The following is a 16,966-nucleotide window of genomic DNA, read 5'->3' on the forward strand; positions in this document are numbered from 1 at the left end:
CTTGGAAGGCTGAGGCGAAAGGATCGCTGGAGCCCAGCAGGTCGAGGCCGCGGTGGCCGGGAGCGGCCACTGCAATCCAGTCTGGGTGACAGAGTGAGACTCCAACTCAAAAAAAAAAAAAATTCAACTCTGAAAAAATGAGAAAAAACCCAGCATTTTGTCATCAATGTTCTATGTCAATATATCTGCTTCATGATATACCTCAAGAGTCTACAAGAGTTTGGAACATAATAAGTAATCATTATGTGTCAGTTGAATGAGTGAATGAATCAGCAGAGTATCCACTAGGTACTTTCCATTAAGCAGTACTTTTCATCTCTAAATATAATGCATAACCTTAATAAAGTTTAGTTGATAAACTTGGACCTTCATAGAGAAAGAGCCTTCAAGGTCACAAATGCTAAATTTAGGTGCTTCAAAATTCACTTGTTGAAACAGTGTTTGTATACTTTATAGCCTTCTGGGACTTGATGACTAAAGTATAGTGACAAATGTGATTTTTAAAATGGGTATTTTTTCATCTTTCTTATTAAATTTTCTTCATATGAACATTTTGTAAATCTGGAAAGTAAATATCAAATAATAATTTAAAAAGTGCATGATAATTAGTCACTAGAAGAGTGAACCTGGACCTGGAAGTTTCTTAGGTTGTTGAACATTCCAGGCAGGTGAGCCAGATGTGGATGTTCCAGTCATGCTTCTGCAAGGCTTACAGACCATACTCCCTACCCACACTTTGCACATCCCAATTCCTGCATCTAGGAACAAAAGCCAACAGTAGCTATGTTAACTGTTCTTTCACCTGGGTAGTGTACAGTATTCTTAGACTTTGGTCTCAGTGCACTGTGTGATAAACGCTTTACCACTTAATTATCTTACAGCTACCAAGTAAGTGAAGTGTCCACGATCATTTGCAAATCCTCTGTAAACCACTAGCCTTTAACTCTTGCCCGAAGACTAAGTTTTTTTTTTTTTTTTTTTGAGTCAGAATCTCACTGACACCCAGGCTGGAATGCAGTGGCACACTCATGGCCATAGCAGCCTCGACCTGCTGGGCTCAGGCGATCCTTCTACCTCAGTCTTCCAAGTAGCTGGGACTACTCAGTTAATTTTTTTATTTATTGTAGAGTTGCCCAGCTGGTCACAAACCCATGGGCTCAGGCAGTCCTCTCACTCTACCTCCCAAAGTGCTGGGATTATAGGCGTGAGCCACCTTGCCCGGCCAGATTATTTTTTTTTAAAAGCAATTATCATTTACTTTTCCACAGAATGCCTGAAGTTCATTTTATGTGAAGAAATACAGTCTCTTTCCAAGTTTTATTTCAGTTTTTAAAGCTTTGTAATGAGACTTTGTTCTAGAAGAAAAGAAGGAAGGAAAAGGAAAGAAAAGAATGAATGAATCAGGGAAGAAGGGAAAGAAAGGGAAGGAAAAGATATCTTTTGCTTCATTTCCCAGACCTTAGTTGCTAAAGAACACAAAGTTTTTCTTGGTTTCAAAAGCTGGTCTTTGTATAGATTTGCAACTGTACGATATATTATGTCTGCCTGTAAAGGTTTTTTTTTTTCCCCTCCAACCTTAAACTTACCTTGTAAAGTAAAGTGAAGTTTTTCCAGTTGGACAGCAGCAGCTACAGCATGCGGTGGGGGGAGAGGTGGTCTGCTGCTCACCAGTAGCTCTCGTGAATTGTTTTCTGGGTCAACTCCAGGAATGAACACATACAAGTCATCATACTGGTCCTCAGAACTCTCACTGCCAACCTGTGGTGAGCTGTGCTTGGCCTCCGTGCTTGATACATTCTCTTCTTCATCCCCTTCTATTTCACTGGCCTTAGCTCCATCTGCACTCTGCCTGTATGTCCTCCTGCTTTCATGATGGAATGCTGGGCTCTGTGTGGCTGTTTATGATGAAGATTGCATAATTTCATTTAAACACACCATCTGGAGGCATTTCATATTTTGTAAACTCGTGCAGAGATAGTAGTACTGCTAATAAAACTTTTATGACCTGATATAGTGGAAAGATGTCAAATGTACAACTTTTAGTGAGGAGTCTTTTATTTCTGTGCTTTTAAAAGACTTAACAAATGAACAATCAAAGCTCCATTATGTCTTGTTGCCTCAGTATATGACACACTCATGCATATAATGATATTCTGATTCTCTAGAGTTATCATTGAGCTGATTCATATATTTGATAGCATATTTGAATTTTTTTAAAAACAGTATAACTGACATAATAAAATAAGTAATAAATGATGGAAAAGGGAAAGAAAAGAAATTTTGACTTTCTTGTAAATAATAACTAGGACTGAGTTTGTTATTCATTTAGTTATTTAATAGAATTGTATATATACTCTATTAATTTTTTTATACATAACTACATTAATTTTTACAATTCATTATTATAAATTAATTACAGATACCATATTAATTTTTGAAAATATTACTTGGGAAAAAGGTTTTTTTAAATGGGAAAAGGGATCCAAATTACCAATAGCAAGTATATATTTTTGAAACTCAGTTCTCTCAACTATAAAATGCATTCTATCTAGAAATTTAATGAATGATACACAGTCCCTCTACTCTAAGAACCACAGCATTGGTTGTTTTTATATTCTACATAAAAAATTCTCTTTAATCACTCAGGAAGGAAACAGAAAAAATAAATTATAATGCAATAACTTTCTTCAAAAAACCTTTATTACATTTCCTTTATATAAAAATATTCTCAATAAATAATTTAAAAATTTAAAACAGACTTCTAGAACTTTGAATCTGTCTTTGGAAACTGTAACAGACTTTTGAATATGCGAATTTTTATCATTGTCAGCAATTGTATTAAAAATATTAAAATGTTGCTAACTAAAATATAGTATAAAAAGCCAAACACTAGGATGTAGAGAAGAAGTACTTAAAAAAAATGCACAATTACACTGTTGAAATTTTTCTCCAGGGGAAGAAAGTGTAGTCATGTAGAAAAATCATGCCTTTGATTGTACCCCATATTTCTATATGGAATTTTCTTTTTTCTTTTTCTCTTCTTTCATGTGAGAAAGAAGAAAGGTACAACTTCCAGTACTAGAACTAAACCAAGATTTTTAAATTATCAGCATGGGCAGAGTAGATGGATGTTCTTTTTTGTATGATCTATCTGCACAGATCTCATTTGTCTCTCTACCCCGAACACAAAACGTTGAAACTGAAATAAAGTAGTCTCTTGAAATGTTGATGAAGTAAGTGATGGAATGACTGGAATGAAATTATTGCTAAGGCTAGCTAAGGGACTTCACTTTCTGTCTGGGCAAATCAGTCATCTGCTTAGAATTACATTTACACTCTGGGAAATTACACTTAGCCATACTTCTCTTTATGTATTCAGTGTTTCTTATCACTGAATAAGCAACAGAGCCTCCATGGTACTTGTCAAGTATGCCTATGCATGAGATCCAGCCCTAGAAAGTTGAATGTAATGGTTCAGTGGGTTTTAGCACACTTCAAAGTAATGGTGATACCACTGGAAATGTGCTGGCTTAGGGTGTTCTATGCTTCACCAGCTCTCTCATGAAAGAGCCAGGAGCCTGTGCCTAGTCCCACAAAGTTTCATATATGAGAGAGTTCCCAATTTCAAACTGTGGAAATGAGATTTTTCTTAACAAAGAAATGAAAAAATTTTCTTATTACAGTCAGTTCTGAAAACTTAATGGCATGATGAATGTATGGTCATTATCAATGATGGCCTTTATCATCACTTTGACTATCCTTAAAAATGATAAGATACAGAAACTTAAACCTTGGTGCATTCATGCATTAATTGAATATTTGACACTTTTGTGTGTGTTCTGCAGTAATGTTTGAAAGAGATTACTGATTTTGCCAAATATGCTAGTTAAGACATTTAATTGTGTTTGATTTGCAGATCAGCCTGTGATTTGAAAAACTTGTAGTCAATAACACTTAATTAAGCATTGACTGTATTCTGTTACAGGGGATACAATCAAACTAGTGAATAACAAAAAAATCTTGATGCCTTGGAGCATGTATTTTAGAAGGAGAAGATGGCCAATAGACCAACAACCAGATGAAGAAAATTTAATTTTTAGTGTTGATAATTGAAATGATGAAAAGGAATAGGTAAAGGAAAATTAAAAGCAATGGTAGAGACGGGGTCATACTATGAAGGAAGGAGTGATGAAGTAAGCTGTGATGATGAGGGAAGTGTACAGAGAGGGTAAAAAGTGCAAATGCCCTGAGGCAAGAACATGCTTGGTGTGTGAACAAGCAAGAGGATGGTCAGAGATGGGCCCAAAAAGATTATCTACGATTTTGTAGGTGATGAGATGGATTGTGAATACAATGGGAAGGTTTTGGAGGATTTGAAGCAGAAAAGCAATCCATTCCTTCATGAAGCACAGAATACGAGAAATGGCAAATGTAGAAGTCACTATTGAAGGATTTCTTAACAGTAATACTACTACTGATTATCAACAGAGAACCCTTTGTTGTGGACACTATCTTGGGCATTGTGAGACATTTAGCAACATTCCTGTGTCTTACTCACTAAATACCAGTAGCAATCCTCCTTCTCCGAGTCATAGCAACTAAAAAAATGTCCATTTATTACCAAGTTGGCAACTTGGGGGTGGGGCAACAGTAGCCTTTTGTTTCTCCACTGAGCTATTGTAATAATCCAAAAAAGAGTGGATGATAGCTAGGATAAATAACAACGAAAGGGGTGAAAAGGAACTCAAACATGCCAAAAGGAAAAAAAACAACAAAAAACAGCCCCATTAAAAAGTGGGCAAAGGACATGAATAGACACTTCTCAAAAGAAGATATATGGGCACCCAACAGACACACAAAAAAGTGCTCAGCCTCACTCATCATCAGAGAAATGCAAATCAAAACCACATTGAGATATCATCTAACCCCAGTAAGAATGGCCATCATTAATAAAACAAACAGCAACAGATGCTGGAGAGGATGCGAAGAAAAAGGAATGCTTCTACACTGCTGGTGGAAATGCAGACTAGTGCAACCTCTTTGGAAAATAGTGTGGCAATTTCTAAAATAACTAGACATTGACCTTCCATATGACCCAGCAAACCCCTTACTGGGAATATACCCAGAGAAACTCAAAACATTCTACAAAAAAGATACCTGCACACACATATTTATTGTAGCACTATTCACAATAGCAAAAACATGGAACCAATCGTACTGCTCATTGAAACTGAACTGGATTTAAAAAAATGTGGTATATATACACAGTAGAATATTATGTAGCCATAAAGAAGGACAAACATATGAACTTCACAGCAACTTGGATGGATTTAGAGTCTATGATATTCAGTGATCAATCATAGAAACAAAGAACAGAGTACCACATGTTCTCATGCAAAAGCGAACCCTGAACAGTTACCATAATACCATAATAAAGGGATTGACAGTAGCAGGATACTGCCGGGGTTGGGGGGGTGGGGAGTGAGGAGGACCCAACATCAATAAATGTGCTTGATCTCAAACCAGGCAAAGTGGGGACAAAAGGGAGGTCCAGGGGTCGGGTGTGGTGGCTCAAGCCTATAATCCCAGCCCTTTGGGAGACCTAGATAAGAGGATTGCCTAAGCCCATGGCTTAGAGACTATTCTGGGCAACTTCGTGAGGCCTCATCTCTGCAATAAATTAAAAAAATTAGCTGGGTGTGGTAGCATGTGCCTATAGTTCTGGTTACTTGGAAGGCTGAGGTGGAAGGATCGCCCGAGTCCAGCAGGTCGATTCTGGGGTGACCGTGAGCTTGACACTGCACTCTAGCCTAGGCTAGGTGATGGAATGAGACTCCAACACACACACACACACACACACACACACACACACACACACACACACACACAAAGGGAGGCCCAAACTTTACCTGTATGATGACCACTTGTATTCCTAATGTACCCCACATCTTTAAACTAAAATAAAGAAATTTTTTAAAAAATAAGAAAGGGGCAAGAAATGGTTAAATGCTGTCAAGAGTATTCTATGACATTGGATATAGGGTAGAAGACAAAGTAAAAAATCCAGAGGTGACACGAAGAATGTTGAACTAACTTGAACAAAGGAAGGAATGAGTTTTCATTTACAGAGAAGAGGAAGTCAGCAGGTGAAGAAGTTTGGAAATGGCACGAATCAGGGTTTTTAAAAAAAAGTTGGGTGTGAGATGATTATCAGACACGTTGGCAAACTTGCTGAGCAAGTCATTGTATACCAATGGAAACTGCATGATGTGTTGAGTTATACACTAATTAGTCTTTAGATATTAGAATAGAAAATTACAACTATTAGAACCGAGAGAACCTTAGATAGTGTTCTAGTTCGACCTTCTCCTTTCATAATTGAGAAAATTAAGGTTTACAAAGAATGTGGTTATGCTAAAAAAAAAATACTAAAAAAAAGTTGTCAAATAGTCAGAATATTTTTTGTCAGCATGACTTGTGTGTTTTCTCTGGGTAGGAATCAACCAGTGTTTGATTAGTAAAACCTTGAACTAATTAAAAGTGTTTACACGAACAATATGATGTAGTAGTATCTCTACCATATTGTAAACTAAAAGCCATTCAGTTAATTAAACATCTTTCCAGATACTCGTCAGTCTTTTCGAATTATATACACTGTAATATAAAAGTCACATATATATATAACATATGAAAACTTAAAAGAAATATAGGTGGAGAATGAGATAACATCCTCTTCATAATCATTTTCTTGCTCATTATTTTTGCCAAGTTCTTGGATCAGAAAAACAGAAATATACTTTTTTCAATAGTATGCATTAATCTGAATAAATATGCCTTTGATATTTGTAGAAATAGAAATAGTTTAAAAGTTTTTATTCAAGTATTTTTACTCTATTATATTAGAGATCTTAGATAATATTTTGTGCTAGCTCAATGACACATGGTACTAAAAGTATAACTGGGGAAATAGAACATTAATAATAAACACTAAATTATTTAAAAATGAAACTTATTGCAACGACTTTAAGATGTAAAAAAGCAGTAGTCATGAAATTTAGGTGCAATAAAGAACTTCTGAATAAAATCGAACCCAACTCTTTCTCTTGAAACTATGAGCTTTGCTTCCTTTTTGACATTTTTGTATCTTTTATAGTTCAAAAGATATTATTAATCACATCAACTATGCTAATACCAACGAAAGACAATGAAATTATAAAGTGGCTTATTCTCCTTCTTTACAAAGAAAAAAAACCCAGTAAAGGTATTTCTATTTATTTGTCTTTCTGAAATCAGTTCCACCATATAGACTTAGAAGGCAGAATTAACTGAGAAAGGACAGAGACCTGTTATTCACAGAACTGCTAATCTTTGTTTATAATCTCTGAAGGAGACGTGGAGTCTATGGCTGTGGTGTGTACTACACTCACAGAGAAGCATAATGCCAGTGACTTCTATTCGTGCAGAAGCATCTAGGGAAAAAGATGGAGCTTGGCTGCATTTAACATAAGACACTTCTTGTTACTGTGAATGCCAAGTGATTATTCACAATTATTTATGTTTTTGTTCTTATGAAATTGAGTGAAATGATTAGGACATTTGACTTGCATTTGAAATGTCTCTTTGAAAATTAGAAGCATCCATACTGAAGCATCTTTAAATTCATAGTAGCTTTGGTATGCAAAGGTATTTGACCTGCATACTGACTTTATCAGTTTGGTTTATCACCCACTTTGGCCAATAAGAGCCCAATATAATCATTAATTAAAAAAACAATAATGCTATACAGAGAAGCAACATAGTTCCCAATTTCCAGTGGAATTTTGAAAACCAAAATTTTTTAGTATTTTTTAGTGAGCCTAATGCAGTAGCTCATTTTCCTCTTGGAGAATGCTAATTCACCAAATGCTAATCTGAAAAATTATGCAGTTTTTGTAGGGGATGTGACATATTGATTGATATTTGTGTGCTTTGGTACTAAAACCATTGTTTAACACAGCTATTCTTTGTTTCCAATTAGCCTGACCTATATACTTTGTAAGATAAATTGAAAATATATTTAAAAAAATCCATATTACTCTCAAAATCATATCAAGGAATTTTGCACTAATTGAATAACAGGAAGGGTTTTGCAGGAATTATGCAAAAATTTCTGTATTGTTCACAAGCTTAGGGATTATGAGCTCAAAATCATTATGAATGAAGAATGAGACTCTGGGCAAATATATAGATGGATATGTATGTACTGAGGTTGAGACCTAATAAAATCATTTTTGGGGTCATTACTTAAGCCATATGACATTTCTAAAATAAAACAAAACAAAAAAATAAACAGGCACACCCAAACTCAATAATGTCTCAAAGGAACCTGCCTCCAAATTTGCAAAACAAGCCTAGTTTAACTATGTACAATCGATCTTTTATAAGATCAGACTATGCAGACAGCAGTAGTTTTCTCAGGAATAAAAGGATCTTTAGAAATGCTTATGCTAAAAAACAAAGGTCTCTTATTTGGGTTCCTTACATTACAATCATATTGATTTTGAAAAACATGCCATATCTAATGATCTAATGATATGTTGGTTACTCCTTATAAAATCAATGATGGCTTCAAAGACAAATCTCATGACATTCTGACTTCAGTTTAATCCTTGGCTGTAAGGTATAGAGGACAGAGTGTGAACTTTGGAGTCCATTTAAGAACAAATCACACGAGGCATAGTGGCTCACACTTGTAAATCCCAGCATTTTGGGAGGTGGAGACGAGAGGTTTGCCCGAGCCCAGAGCTCAAGACTAGCCTGGGCAACATGGTGAGACCTTGTCTCCACAATAAATCAAAAAATTAGCTCGGCATTGTGGTGCATGCCTGTAGTTCCAGCTATTTGGAAGGCTGAGGTGGAAGGATCGCCTGAGCCCAGCAGGTGGAGGCTGCGGTGGCCGTGAGCATGTCACTGTACTCCAGCCTGGGTGACAGAGTGGGACTCCAACTCAAACAAAAAAAAAAAAGAAAAGAAAGAAAAGAAGAAAAGAACAAATCACAGCTCTATTATTTATTAGCTGTGTGATGTTAGTCAAGACACTTAACTCTAATCCTTAATACTTTATCCTGCAAAATGTGGATAGTAATATCTATGGATCAGTTTGTTGTAAGGGTTAAGTTAGAATAATGTAAGACACATATCACATCTACCACATAGTAATGTAATTTGCACATTAGATTTTTTTTTCATCATGTAAAATATACATTTACTTTTTTTTTTTGAGTTGGAGTCTCACTCTGGAGTGCAGTGGCACATTCATGGCCACCGCAGCCTCAACCTGCAGGGCTTAGGTGACTCTTCTACCTCAGCCTTCCAACTATCTGAAACTACAGGCACACACTACCATGTCCGGCTTATGTTTTGATTTATTGTAGAGACGAGGTCTCACCAAGTTGCTCAGGCTGATCTCTCTCAATCCTCTTGCCTCGGCCTCCCAAAGTGCTGGGATTACAGGCAGGGCCAACTTGCCTGGCCATATATCTACTTTTAAGCAAGCAAAATTTCTTTTTCTGGGACTGGACTGACATTCATGCATCTGTCAAGTATTTATATAGGCCTACTGTATGCTAAGTACTCTGTGAGCTGTTAAAGAAAGTTAAAAATAGAAAATGAGATAAAACTCCCACTCTCAAAATTGTCACATTTTTATTGGAAAAGAGAGACAAATAAAAATGATGAAAATACAATATTTTATTTTGTTCACTACAACAAACTCAGTCCTTACAGGTGAAACAGAAAATTTAGAAATAGTCAGGTAATCAAGGCAAAAGTTTTATTCCCTCACTTTTGGGTGGGGAGATTGGAATAAAAATTTATCTTGATATTTACATTGATTTCCACTTCTGCAAATGAAAAGTTAAGATTAAATGACAAAATCGATTAGTTGAACATGATTAATGTAATATTTCAGCCCACAGATAGTCCTTGAAGCACAAATGTTTAATGTAATAAAATTAAAATTATTCATTATCAAAGATAAATGAAAAAGAGAACTTCATGTTGACTGTATAAAGCTCCACATGGCTTTGGCATCTGGTCCTGTACAAATTGATCATAATATTCTGATTTTGAGAAAGTGAATAAAAACAATCTTCACATGGCAGTTGGTTTCCAAATCATTTACTAAGATTCTGAAGATATTGCAATTGGCCTAACTCTGGCTCAATTTTCCACAGTGTTGGTTATAAGTGGTTTTTACCAACTTTTCTAGAGTACATGGCAGTCTGTGGGATGAGAATAAGAAGACAGACATATGTTTGAAGAGTAACAAACTGACCTTGTAATATTTTCTATATTACCCCAAATGCATGAAATAGGCTGAAGAATCTGAGATAATATCTGAATGAAAAAAATAGGGATTTTTCTTATTAAAGGTTAAAAATTATGATCAATGTTGTATTAAAGCCATGAATAGCAGCAAACAGTCTCAAAAATAAAATTTTAAAGGTGCAGTGTAGGAATGCAATATCTTAGCTCTACTTACAATGGAACAGATTACCAGATAGTGAATGAATGGAAACTTTTACATAGTCATATTTGACTCCTTTCCTCCAGCCTTTGGCATCAAAACTGTAAAACATTTTTTGTTCATACCTTCTCCTGGATATTTCTTATATCTGCCTTCTAAATATTTTCTTCTAGGCTTCATTACCCTTTGTTTGACTATAAAATAGTTCCTCTCCCTCTTATCCACTGATAGTAGAATTATTTTTCTAAAATACAGGGAGCATGCTACTTCCTGCTTCTTAGGACATAACTACATACTTCAAGGCATAATCCCTCCCTTCCAAATACAGAATTAGAAGAAATGATTCTTATTGATCAGAGTATTTAAAACATGAAAAGGTTTTAAACATCAACAAGCAGAAAAGGTGAATTATAAATTCAAAGAAGCCATAGTGGGAGAATAAATAAAATTTCTATCCTAAAACCTTCAACTTGATAGCTGGCAACCATTCAGAGGAGATTGTTCCTATGGGGAAAATTCAAGATAGGTAAAAGTATATAAAAAGTATGTACATATGAGTACTGTATCATTATTTTTAGATACAGTACAACACATAGTACCCCAAATATTTCTTCTCCTTTTATAATTTTAGTTTTAAATTATGGAATTTAGCTAGCAAGAAGATGAGTATCATTGAGTAGCAGAGAAGAGTCTCATAAAAAAAGAGAGCCAAACACACATACGTATTTTTAATGAACATTTTTCCTTATTAAAAGCCACCATGGACCGGGTTTGATGGCTCAGCCTGTAATCCCAGCACTTTGGGAGGCTGAGGCAAGTGGCTTCCCTGAGCCCACGGGTTGGAGACCAGCCAGGGCAACTTGGCAAGACCTCTTCTCTACAATAAATTAAATATTAGCAGGTTTGGTAGCATGCGCTTATAGTTCCGGCTACTTGGATGGTTGAGGCAGAAGGATCACCTTAGCCCAGCAGTCAACACTGGAGTGACCGTGAGCGTGCGCCACTGCACTCCAGCCTGGGTGATGGTGTGAGACTCCAACTCAAAACAAAAACGAAACAAAAACAAACAAAAGCCACCATATTCCTCTCACCCCAGTTTGCCAGATTCCATTTATATCAGTAAGGAGAAGAGAAGACCTTTATGATTCCACATAACTTTGAGGAGTATATTGGCAGGATGTAAACTCTTAGATCTTACCTAAAAACAGATCTTTTAAAGAATATTATTTATAGACAAAAAATGCATTTTATGCACCAAAACCACCCAAAATATGTGGTAGCATAAATTTAATAAGTTGATAATAAAACAAACTTGTTAAAAGTAAGTCTGCAGTGTATTTAAGGTAAAATAAAATGAAAAATTTTCTGGTAGAAGAAACATTTTTATTAAAAAAAAAATACTTCCTCCACACCTGCATATAAAATCAAAATAGAAGAGAATCAGCAAAACCAATAGGCTCACTTTGGAGGAAAAACATCATTTTTTTCTGCTCATAAATCTTAAAGTTTTTAACTATAGTAATAAAATAAATTTTATTTTATGGGGGTCCTAACCAAGGCACTAACAGTTCATATTCTATACATACTGTACAATGAGCCTCATTGCACTTCATTCTGTCACTGAGAATTGTAGAATTTAGCATTTTAAAACTTTAAGGGATTTATTAAGCAGATTTCAATTATTTGTGAAAATAATTCCAAATCTTCATAGCTGTGGGTAAAAGAAATCAGGACTAGTCTAATGGAAATCAGGGCATATCTAACGCCCATTTTAATTTAAAGCGACTCCTGTAAATGTGCAGCCTTCTGTGAAGTTTAAATAAATTTGCCTAATGTAATTTGACCTTCACTTTTAGTTGTACATATCTTTTGAGAGATTTTTTTCTGGTTTCAGATGTAGACAGCTATTCATTTCCAGAAGTTAAGCCATGGCATTTGATGGAAGGATGGTCTCACAATGCGATACGTGTAAGTTTCAAAGAGTCTCTTTATAGTCAAAACAAAATTCATGTGACAATAGATAGAGGATTTAAAGTAATTTATTTTGACTGAAAGTGATTCTGAAACTGATTAGGGTAAAACTCTATAGAAACCAATAATGGCTTAGCACATATATACATAATATTGAAGCACTGGGTCATTTTTGTCAAGCTATTCGAACAATTTTACATTGTTATAATTCATGTAATTCAAACAGTAAGATAAGAATTTAATTACTTTATCTGGGATTTGCATTTATTAACAGCTGAGGTAAGTGAATGAATAAAAAATTAATTATTATGCCCTGTGTTTGAGAACATTTTGAAGTTTTATAAGATTTACTTTTCACTAAAAGGTTGAACTGCTTAGAAATTTATCAAGCTAAAGCAATGCCAACATCAACTCAGTCTCTAGGGAATCAAGACAAAGGCAAAAGGACTTTTTAAAAAATTTACTTATTTTAAACATTTATTCAGAACCAACTAAGTTTTGGAAACTAGGTAAGGCAATAAGAGTATAAAGAAGGATAAGTTACATTTCTCATAGAAAACACAGGCATGTAAATCCATATTTATAATTCATATGATAGGTATAATAATACTATAAAAAATAACAGCCATATAACATTTACTATACCAGACACTAAGTTCTGTACTTATATTAACTTATTTAATCCTTAGAACATTTTATGAGGCAGGTTTACTATTGTAATCCTCATTTAATGAATGAAAAAAAATGGGAACAATGGAGGTTAAATAACTTGCCCAAGGTTACACAGCCAATATTTCTTAGTAGAGGGCCCAAACAATAAGGAAGATAAGAAATAAACATATATAAGGAGGAATGTTCCAAATCATCTAGCAGCACTATCAATTAAGAGTCATATTCATAGGAGAAACAGCCGATGACATTTTGCCAGAAACACATATGACTTAGGTTGGTGGCATTTGAGACATCTTTGAAAGATGATAAAATGTTCAAAATCAGGGTTAAAGACAGAGGCAGGGCATCATGGGCTATCAAAGCAACATAATTAAAACAATCAAAATGTGGATGTGGGTGAGTATAGGTCATGTGTGGAAAACAATGAGTCGTCTGGCTTGGCTAGTGTAAAGGCAATAAATACATTTCTATGGGGCAGAGCAAAACCCCAGTTGTGTAGTTCTTCCTGTTTCCTTACTACTTTCCAGCATCCAGGTCAGATGGCTGGAGTCAAGATGGCTGTTAAAGTTGCCTATAGAGCACACACAGATAAACACTGTGTAAGCTGCTGAGTTATAAGGAAACAGAAGACCCACTCTCAATCCCTAAAGAAAAGATGGGTGAAACAGCAATAGTGGCATTTGAAAGCATAAGCAAGACGTCATAAAACCACATCATACAGATGCTGATAGATGGGTGTTAACGAAGATACTCTGGGGTCAGGGGTCAGAGAAGACAGGTGAGCCCCAGCAAAGATGACTCCAAGCATCCTTGTTCATTTTTCTCTGCTAATCCTGTTTGCAAAAGAGCTAGGTATTTTTGGAGAGACAGAAGAGAGCATTTTTTAAATATGGTTTGGATACAAATATAGTGAAAGTATCTCATAAATGTTTCTTATGTTCTGAGAAATTAACAAATGGGATGAATAGAGATATGTTATAATCATAGAATATTGCTTTTAGGCCTAGTCTTTCAAAAGAAAAAAAAAAGCCTGTTGTAAGATGAAAATGTTACAAGTAAGAACATACAGGTTTCACAGAAATATAGTTTGCTAACTTAATGGGCTGTTTCTTCTTGGTAGCATAGAACTAAAATGTGTCTGGCTGGCTATTCCTTCTAAATCTACCTCAAGCAATATATACATTTACCTGTTACTATACTCATATTACAAATGGGATAACAGATAAATGATTTGTTCATGGTCACCAGATGGAATTAGTTTCTTGTAATCAGAGTTTTATCTACAACTCCTTTCAGATATATGTGATAGGTAGCTAGGAGCACTACTTTCAGTTTTACTGTCAAAAAAGAAGAGGCGCAGATTCTATGATTTAAGAAGATCTTGATTACAGTTCTCTTTATTTATAAGGCAATTCATGATTTTCAAAGCAGTTTCACATATATCATGATCTTCATATGAATCCAGTAAGACAGGCAGGAGGAGTCCTATAGATGAAGATATTAAGCTGAAGAGATGCTGATTTGTCCATGGTTCATAGTACATACAGCAGAGATTCAAATGCAGGATAATTCAGTGCTTTGGGAGTTATATGTTTCTGATCCAAGTTCAGTGCTCTCTGTACTACAACATAATGCTGTTACTCTATCAAAACCATCTATATTTTTGTCCACTTTTTAATGGGGTTGTTTGTTTTTTTCCTTTTGGTACGTTTGAGTTCCTTGTAGATCCTAGATGCTATACCTTTATCAAATATACAGTTGGCAAATATTTTTTCCCATTCTGTGGGTTGTTTCCCACTCTTGATAGATTTGTTGGCTTTGCAGAAGCTTGTCAGTTTGATGATGTCCTACTTGTCTGTCTTATTTCTTATGGTATGGGCACTTGGGGTATTGATCAGGAATTGGTTGCCAGTTTCAATTTCCATAAGGGTGTCTCTTGCATTTTCTAAGAGTCTTATAGTTTGAGGTTTTATATTTAGGTCTTTGATTGATTTAGAGATAATTTTTGTGTATGGTGATAGGTAGGGGTCCTGTTACAATCTTCTGCAAGTGGTCAGTCAGTTTTCCCATCACCATTTACTGAGTAGGTTCTCCTCTCCCCAGTGGTTGTTATTGGAGGCTTTGTCAAACATGAGTTGGTTAAGAAATTAATGTTTTGATTCCGGAATCTCTAATCTGTTCCATTGGTCTGTTTGTTCTTGCACCAATACCAGGCTGTTTTGACTATTTTACTATTGTAGCCTTATAGTAAAGTTTGAAGTCTGGAAGTGTGATACTTTCTTCTTTGTTTCTTTTGCTAAAGATTGTTTTGGCAATTTGTGGTCGTTTATGTTTCTATATGAATTTCTGTATTGTCACAAATAGACACTTCTCAAAAGAAGATATATGGGTAGCCAACAGACACATGAGAAAGTGCTTAGCCTTACTCATCATCAGAGAAATGCAAATCAAAACTACACTGAAATACCACCTCACCCCAGTAAGAATGGCCATCATTAATAAACCAATCAGCAACAGATACTGGCGAGAATATGGAAAAAAAGAAATGCTTCTACACTGTTGGTGGAAATGCAAACTAGTGCAACCTGTTTGGAAGACAGTGTGGAGATTTCTGAAAGAACTAGAAATTGATCTTCCACATGACCCAGGAATCCCCCACATGACCCAGGAATCCCCCCCATTGGGTATATACCTGGAGGAACTCAAATCATTCTACAAAGATACCTGCACATGCATGTTTGTTGTAGCTCTATTCACAATAGCAAAAACATGGAACCAACCATGCTGTCCATCGAAGTTGGACCAGATAAAAAAGATGTGGTACATATACACAATGGAATATTATACAGCCATAAAGAAGGACAAACATATGGACTTTGCAGCAACTTGGATGGATTTAGAGTCTACCATACTCAGTGATCTACCACAGAAATAAAGAACAGAGTACCATATGTTCTTACTCATAAGTGGACCTTGAACAATTTTCATAATACTATAAGAAAGGACTTGGCAGTAGTGGGAAACTGCCAGGGGAGGGTGGGTGGTATTGGCAGTTGAGGGAAACTGCCAGGGGAGGGAGGGGCGCACCTCATCAACAAGAGTACCTGCATAATTAACATTTGTATAACTAACCCTGAATTGTATTCCACATCTTTTTTAAAAGAAAAAAAATCCAAAAAACCATCCATACTGTGAGCAGATGATACTAAAACAGACATAGTAAAAGGTAATAGATGTTGGGAAATGAAACTTTTTACTCAATGAAGAGATCTTGTTTGCCTACAGTTTAAAGTTCTACTCTATAAATGAAAATATAAGTTTAAAAATTTATATCAGTGGTAGAAATGAATTTGAAATTCATATCCTCTATCTTTGACTAATCATGTGATATTCTACAGAGTACAAGGAAAAATCTTTATGGACTAATACAACAAAATTTAGTAATCAATGGTTATAGTTCTGGATGAAGGACAGCCTCTGTGACTTCAAATACTTTAAGAAGATGATTCTGGCTATTCCTGGTGATATTAGAAAATCCTATATTTTACCATCTATTTACTTACCAGCAATTGAGTTTTCCAAAACATGTTACCTTTTTGTGAGGAAAAATGTTTTTTTTTTTTTTTTTTTGAGTTGGAGTCTCACTCTGTCGCCCAGACTGGAGTGCAGTGGCCGCTCCCGGCCACCGCAACCTAGACCTGCTGGGCTCCGGCGATCCTTCCACCTCAGCCTTCCAAATAGCTGGAACTACAGGAGTGCATTACCACACCCGGCTGATATTTTGATTTATTGTAGAGATGAGGTCTCGCTGCCCAG

General features: G+C 35.5%; 1 pseudogene; it reads right to left on the reverse strand.

Annotated features, from left to right (window-relative positions):
• Positions 1–16,737, reverse strand: part of LOC103269312 — a 46,631-nt pseudogene extending 29,894 nt beyond the window's left edge.
• Between the last annotated feature and the right edge of the window lie 229 nt (positions 16,738–16,966).

Source organism: Carlito syrichta, unplaced genomic scaffold (genome assembly GCF_000164805.1).
Source record: "Carlito syrichta isolate Samal-C Ts95f unplaced genomic scaffold, Tarsius_syrichta-2.0.1 Scaffold309192, whole genome shotgun sequence".
NCBI lineage: Eukaryota > Metazoa > Chordata > Mammalia > Primates > Tarsiidae > Carlito > Carlito syrichta.